Source organism: Panicum virgatum, chromosome 4K (genome assembly GCF_016808335.1).
Source record: "Panicum virgatum strain AP13 chromosome 4K, P.virgatum_v5, whole genome shotgun sequence".
Classification (NCBI taxonomy): domain Eukaryota; kingdom Viridiplantae; phylum Streptophyta; class Magnoliopsida; order Poales; family Poaceae; genus Panicum; species Panicum virgatum.
In genome coordinates this window covers 2,494,383-2,502,688 of record NC_053139.1, presented here as the reverse complement: position 1 = coordinate 2,502,688, position 8,306 = coordinate 2,494,383, and the positions used below count along the sequence as shown (strand labels likewise).

The window sequence follows — 8,306 nt, the reverse complement described above, 5'->3', positions numbered from 1 at the left end:
CAAGCCGAAATTGTTGAACCAAATTCCCCTAGCAAGTATACAGAAACTAATTCTAGTACTTCTATGCTCAGGGGGCAAGAAAACAAAGGCAAAGGCTTCGGTTGTACCACAACCGGTCTAACCGCCTCTCCTAGGGTTTCGCAAAATAAATCAAAGCCAAAGATGGTTAAGCTCAAGAAACCTGAGATTGGTGTTTGGAAAACTGTTGAATCCAAAAGTCATCGTAAGCATGAATCTGGTCTGACAAGTTTTGGTAACCGATCTGACCGTTTTTGGCTGCTATGCGGCGTAATAAATCCGGTCTGACCGGATTTGGTGACCGGTCTAACCGGTTATTAGCAGTTTAGTCCTAATTAGAGTTGTAAGTTGATTATAGGTCAGTTTTTAATGTATTTTCGACCTCCCATGGGTACAGACCTCTCCACCCTATAAATATAAAGGGTCACTACTGATTGAGGGATCCAACCCAATCGAACTTATCAAATACATATACTTTTTATCGTCTTTACCTTTTCCCTTTACCCTAACTTTTCCAATCTCAACATGTTGTTCTTCTCTCGTCTCCATGGCGTTTGAGGACGCCCTAGCTGGCCTGCCGAGCCTAGGGCAACCCTACGCGCGCTTGCCCCAACTGGATCCCTCCCGGGTGAGCATTCGTCGGATCATCGCCGTTCTGCATGGTGACCGGTTCCTCTGACCGGTCTGACCGCTCCACGCAAGAGGCGCTGCAAGGAGCCCCTCCTCGCGTCGCGCGATCTAGTGCGTTCATGTGTTGACCAGGAAAGGCGTCAACAAGGCATAACCGGACCCATTAGCCCACCTCAAAGGAGAGTTCTCTATGCTTCTTGTCATATTGCTGTTTGGAATACTGCTGCGCCTGCTCCAGGCGATCTCTAATCTCGGCCAAGAACTCGTCCCGCTCTAGCATTTGCTGCTCCACTACAGGCAGCCGCGCCTCACCAACTTCATACGCTCTGAGAACGGGTGGATCACGGCCATACACTACCTTGAACGGAGAGGGCTTGAGAGAAGCTTGGTAAGACGAGTTATAGCAGAACTCTGCCCATGGCAGCCAGCGAATCCACTGTTGAGGCCGATCACCCATCAAGCAGCGCAAATACATGGCGATGATTTTGTTGGTGGCTTCCGACTGGCCATCTGAATGTGGGTGAAATGCGGAAGCAAACTGCAGCTTGACACCGGCAAGGCTGAAAAGCTATTTCCAAAAAGAACTTGTGAACACCGGATCGCGGTTGCTGACAATGGATGAAGGCAGGCCATGGACGTGAACAATATCTTAGAAGAAAGCCTTGGCCTTGGAAGCTGCTGTATACGGATGGCCCAATGGAATGAAGTGCGCAAATTTTGAGAATCGGTCCACCACTATGAGAATGACTGTTTTCCCATTGACCTGGGGCAAGGCTTCAATGAAATCCATAGCAATATCTGCCCAGACCACCTAAGGAATGTCCAGCGGCTGCAATAAACCTCCTGGCCTCAGATGCTCTGTTTTGTTGCATTGACAGACCTCACAATTCCAAATAAAATCCATGACGAGCCGACGGTCACCCTGTATATGGAAATCCGAATGGAGACGGTGTAGAGTTTTTTGAATGCCCTCATGACCCATGCCATGAGCCAGCTCCAACAAGGTAGAGACAATGCTATAGGAGGCCGGCACAAATATTTTGTCATCTTTGAGTAGCAGCTGATCGACAACAGACCATCCATTCTCTTTATTCGCGGCCTGATCACGCACTGTATGTAAAGCCTCATCAGCACTGATCTGCTGGCGCAGGGAGTCAAACAACTCAAAGGAAGGTGTCGACAGTAACATGCAGGTTACAACTAGCAGGCTAAGACAATGGTGCAATTCTGTTATTTCTGTGATTGCAATTCAGAGTGCATATAGTTGCAATTATATATTATTTTAAAAATATTATTGAAATATATCGTTCATGGATCTCATTTTGTTCTGTACATTTTTTCCAACAACATGCTTCAAATGGATCTGAAATCACATCAACGATTCAAGAGATATCGCATTTTTTAGATTCAAATCAAGGAAAGATTCCCCTGCATGCAAACTTCTGGTGAGTGCTTTGTGGGATGACGTGGCTTCAGATGGTTGGTTGGTTTTATTGTTTTTTTCCTCGTGGGCGCCGATTGGTGCTACGATAGGGTCTGTGTATCCGCAACAAAGAATGTACCTTGTTGCATTTTAGCCTCGCCGTATTTATATAAACATATATACAGAGAGAGAAAGAGAAAAATTCCTTTCTACACTCGTCTGTAGCTACTCTTGCATGTGTATCTCACGACATAGGACGTATCTGATCCAACAAAGAGCATGTATGTGTTCATACTAGAATATATATGATGGTATATATGTTGGGTATGTGACCATACATGGAGTATATGGACATACTTATTTTATATACTAATACAAAGGTATAATCATAGTATATTTGAAAAATAGGGCTGCTTTTGAAACTTTTCAAGTATATACCATTGAAGTATCTTAGAATAAGTATACGAACATACTCAAAGTGATAAATAAGTATGCAGACATACACACGATGATATACTGATAATGAGAGTAGCTACACGCGAATGTAGAAACAACTTGCCCTATATATATACTAATGGGTACCCTGGGTACTGAATATTATTCTTTACCCGAAACCCACCCACCCTCGAGCCATCGCACCTGGCGCTAGGCGTGCACGGTTTTTTTTTCTCCCTCATGTTGGTTTTTCTTCCCCTAGCGGTTTTCCTTCCTGTCCCGCGTGCGCACATCTCCGGTAGTGAGTCCTAGTAGCTAGCCTTCTTAATTGATAATAGTAGATTGCAGACACAATAATACAGAGACAAAGGGCGGCATATTGGATCACATGGAATATTCCTAACTAATTTATTTGTACAAGATACATCGATTCCTATGGTTGTTCAGAATTTCTGGTACAACTGTAAAGGATCCAGCAAAATTCTTACATATTGTATTCCAAACATGGCGTACAAGGTTAACAACACTAACAAAACTTTGCCTGCCACATCACTGTTCCATGTTTCCACCAGACATCTCCATCAGGCCAACAACACCTTGGAGCGAAATAGCTAAGAAAGACTTAATTTCTTTATGCTCTTTGGAGCTCTTACAAAATTATGACACCGTCAATATATTTTACAATTACAAAGATGCAGTGAATACTATATGCCTCTTGATCTTGCTGACTGCCTCAAGTTTTGCTTCCAATTCGGTTTCCCCAATCGACTTGGATGCCAGAATTACCTGCTGCAGAACCTCCATCCATCCTCCGGATAGCCCTGATCAATTCAGGAAAATTAATACTAGCTAATAGACATATGATAAGACAAAAAAATACTTGATAATGCTCATGTACTAAATTTTGGACACAAAAACAAAGCTAGTCGTTGCTTGTGTACCCATTCATCACTAAAATTGGGACTCCTAAAGTGCTAATAGACTGAAAACACCAGATGGTACTCCCACCTTGTTCTCCTCGGATTGATAGGCATCATTTGCACTGACCTCGTACCAGAATCCATCCTGGATATCAAAATAAAATGTGAAAAAAATCAGATCATTAGCAATCAAAGCATACTAGTAGTTGATGTTTTTATTTTTTAGATAACTTATTTAATTTATTTTCAGATTCCATAAGCCATGTTAATCTAGCATCACCATTCCATCAGTGCAATCATGCTGACACTGTATAGATTGACTCAATATTAACAGTAATACCATCCAAATTAAACAAAGCAACATAGAGTATTGGATGCCATCTCACCTGCAAAGTATCCTAAGAAAACCATTTAAAGTGTTAAAAATTAGGATTCATAAATATGTAATATGAGTTACTACGTAGATATATCAAAGCTGCAGTGTTATGTGCGTGGATGGAGGGGGCTAGGTTGGAGCTAGGGATGTGGCGTAGGTGGTAGTCGTGGTGGGTGGTAGGGCGAGGTCCAGGACCTTGGCGTTTTGGCGCCATCGGGGCATCACCAATAGTAGATGGGATCGGGGAAGACAGAGAGAGAAGGGGTTAGGGAAACTAGATAATTCTCATTGCTTAATTTCCCAAGATACAAGGAGTCCAACTATATATAAGAGTATCTCTATTAAAGGAAACTGAACTAACAACCCTGACCAAAACTAAATCAAATCTCCTGCATATCTTCATGATCGCCTGCTGCTCCTAGCCACGCTGCGAGACATCCTGCACCCTCTTCTTCTTGGCACGACGCTGGTAGACCCGCCCGGTCATAACATCTCTCCCCTCGGAGCAACAGCTCGTCCTCGAGCTGGAATTCAGGGTACAAGCGCTTGAAATCATCCAGCGAAACCTATTCAGCTGTAGTAGCATCCTGATCCGACCACTAAACCAATACCTCGTACCTGCCGTGAGCGAGGCACCCCTTCAATACGCTGGCCGGGCGAGGACAGACCCTTCCATTCTGAACTGATGGAAGTGCTGGAGGTGCCGTGGAAAATCTTAAGAAGGCCCACGTGAAAAACAATGTGCAAACGAGCACCCGGCGGTAACTCCAGCCGATAAGCAACATCTCCAATTTTCTCAGCGATGCGATATAGTCCAAAGTAGCGAGGACCAAGCTTGCTTCTCCCCTGCACATTGAGCGATGCCATGGGGCGGTCTAGTAGGCGTAACCAGACCCATTGGCCCACCTCAAAGGAAAGTTCTCTATGCTTCTTGTCATATTGCTGTTTGGAATACTGCCGCGCCTGCTCCAGGCGATCTCTGATCTCGACCATGAACTCGTCCCGCTCTAGCATTTGCTACTCCACTGCTGGCAGCCACGCCTCACCAACTTCATACGCCCTGAGAACGGGTGGATCACGGCCATACACTACCTTGAACGGAGAGGTCTTGAGAGAAGCTTGGTAAGACGAGTTATAGCAGAACTCTGCCCATGGCAGCCAGCGAATCTACTGTCGAGGCCGATCACCCGTCAAGCAGTGCAAATGCATGGCGATGATTTTTTTGGTGGCTTCCGACTGGCCATCTGACTGTGGGTGAAATGCGGAAGTAAACTACAGCTTGACACCAGCAAGGCTGAAAAGCTCTTTCCAAAAAGAACTTGTGAACACCGGATCGCGGTCGCTGACAATGGATGATGGCTGGCCATGGAGGCGAACAATATCTTGGAAGAAAGCCTTGGCCATGGAAGCTGTTGTATACGGATGGCCCAATGGAATGAAGTGCACAAATTTTGAGAATCGGTCGACCACTGTGAGAATGACTGTTTTCCCATTGAGCCGGGGCAAGGCTTCAATGAAATCCATAGCAATATCTGCCCAGACCACTGAAGGAATGTCCAGCGGCTGCAATAAACCTCCTGGTCTATCTATGCCACACCAGAGAATATGCTTATCAGGCCCTCGAAGACCAAATGTCTGCTCCCAAAAATTCCACTGAATATCTCCCAACAGACTCAGCCAGCTAACCCCAATCACCATATCCGTTGATCCATTGCTCCACAGTTGTTTTCGAGTTTTGTACATTTCAGATGAGCAAGAGCGGAATAAGACGAAAACACACAGCAGACGCCATACAACTACGAAGAATATCCCATCCGGCGTCACCCACTTACAAAGAGGGCCCATCTGGCAGAGCAAACAGGCGCACCACGCATAATGCATACAAGAAAAGATATCAGGGCCCACATGTCAGCCTGCCAGAGAAGGATAAGGACGAGAGGTGGCCGGGTGGGGCCGGCCGACCCCCTGGGTCGGCTGAACCTGGCCAGCCTCCCGTCCAGGTGCATTTCGAGGAGGAGTCGCCCCCAAGTCTCCTGATCACCTTCCATACGTGCATTTGGCGGGAACCGACCACCCCTAGTATAAATAGGGCCCCCTCTCACCCCTCTCAACACACACACACACTTCATTCCCTTCTCTCCAAGAAGGCTCTCCTCTCTCTTGCTCTCTTAGCTAGGTAGTGGAGCTAGGCTAGTTCTCTTTAGCGAGCAAGTCGTCCTCGGGGTCATTGAGCAATCCTTGGCTCCTGGTGTGGCTTTGTATCCGACTTGTCAGATTTCTATTCATAATCTAGAGTTCTGCCATGGTTGCTTTACTATCTTGATAGTTTATCAATCCATGCTTAGATCGTTCATAAGTTATGCTACGATCTTGGTTAGGCCAGATGATTCGGGTACTGATAGAGGTCCGTTGTGCCTTTGGGCTTGCTCTAGTGTTTTACTCGTCCATCCGAAGGGTGGGAGACCTGGGGGCACTAGAGTAGTGACTTCATACACGAGCGTGGTGCTCGGGTATGCGGGATCCTTCGGATATGACAGTGCTCCACGGTGTGACTGGGGTAGACGGCAGGTGGTGACAGCCCTGTCTGTCCGGCGTAACAGCGGTGTTGCGTTTAGTGTACTCCCCGACGTTCGGGTTCGGTGTAGGAGTTCATGCAAAGAGGTAACGGGACTGGATGTACTCCGGTGCGGGACCTTCTCCCCACTATCCCATTTTCCTGGCACCTACAGTCCTAACCATGATCTAATATGACCCCAGCTTTGGATAGAAGCACTAGGACACCTAACCTAGCCTAAGCTCCAGCTGACTTGATGTAGGATAGAGTAAACCTTTGTTTTATAGTTTCTCTCCTTTATTCCTTCCCCTTGGAGTGTGGATGTGTGCTGTGTCACATTACCCTTGCTTATTCTTTATCTGTACTTACCCCTGTTAGAGTATTGCCTATTACTTGAGGCACAATGTCATGGTTAATGTTGAGTACAATACCTTTGCCACTACCGCCCTTTGGGACACAAATAAATGACGATTCCCTTACTCTCCGGGTGAAATGCTACGACGGTATATCCGTGCGCTTGCGGATCCATCTGTAATCGTATTGATTATGCCACGAGAGTGGCACCCCTTGGGTGCAGTTGCTAGGATGGGTTCGGCACCCTCATTTCTAGTGATTGCACTAAGGACTGCCAACATGCATTTCTGGCGCTGCTGCTAAGGATTAACCATTCCTAGTGATTACGCTAAGAAATGTAAACAAGCATTTCTAGCGCCGTTGCCAGGGACGGCATGTGAATAAAGATATTGTGCTGATATTAACTTAGACCTTATACTCATTCAGGCTAATGTCACTTTATGTCTTCTTTTATTTTTGATTTGAAAAGAAGACAGGGGTAGTGTATGACCGGTTTCGCCCTGCCGGAAAACTACACAGACAATCCAGAGAGGCTCGTGAGAAGGGCACGACCTCGTGTCGTTCCTCCTCTCGCTATCCTCCCGGCACAGGAACCCATTTCGGAAGCACCACTCGTTCTTGAGGCTATGGCTGAAAAGATTCTCCGCGAGTTCTCCGTCCCCTCCACCGACAATGTGGCCACTGGCCCCAACATGGTGCAGGCTAGCCCATTCTGTGGCAAGCCGAACGAGGACGCAAATGCACATTTGCAGAATTTTCTGGAGCTCTGCGACACCATTGTCATACGGGGTGTCGCCGCCGACGTTGTCAAGTTTCATCTGTTTCCCTTTTCCCTCCTAGGGAAGGCGAAATAGTGGTTTTATTAAGAAAAGGACATCGACACCTAGGCCAAATGCTCCAAGGCGTTCCTCGCAAAATTCTTCCCGCTGGGCAAAACAAATGCCCTGCGCGGGAGAATTTCAAGTTTCCAGCAGACAGGGATGGAATCCATCCCAGAAGCTTGGGAGAGGCTGCAGGAATACATCCTGGCCTGTCCTCATCATGGCATGGACGAGTGGCTCGTCCTGCAAAGCTTCTATAATGGGCTCACAATGACATCTCGAGCCAACATTGATGCTGCTGCTGGAGGAGCCTTCCTCGACCTAACTATCGCCAAAGCAAAAGAATTGATCGAGAAGATGGTCTCCAATCAGGGGTGGAGCGATGAATGACTCCAACCCCGTACAAAAGGCATGCATACCGTCAAAGAGACAGATATGATTGCCGCGAAACTGGACCTCCTAATCAAGAAGATGGAGGAAGGGAGCAAACTACCGATCCATGCTCCTGTTTACGCCATGGGTTCGCACTTCACGTGCGAAGTCTGCGGTAATGATTGACATTCGGGGAACGATTGCCCCGAAACCAGTGAAGACTACGCCTACCTCAACAACAACAACAACAACAACGGGTACCGTCCACAACAAGGAGGCCAGGGGTGGAACCAGCCACGTCCACCTTTTCAGGGAGGTAATAACTACAATCCTTCTTATAATTCAAATTTCAATTCAAACCAACCTCCCTTGAGAGAACTTGTTCTTGGCCAAGTTAAAATCA

The 8,306-nt window shown here is 46.7% G+C and overlaps 1 non-coding gene across 1 annotated transcript; it reads right to left on the bottom strand.

Moving 5' to 3' along the window:
* Nucleotides 1–7,649: 7,649 nt before the first annotated feature.
* LOC120705381 lies at nt 7,650–7,758 on the bottom strand. Its single transcript, XR_005687960.1, has one exon. It is a non-coding gene; the product is annotated as a small nucleolar RNA R71 (small nucleolar RNA).
* Between the last annotated feature and the right edge of the window lie 548 nt (nt 7,759–8,306).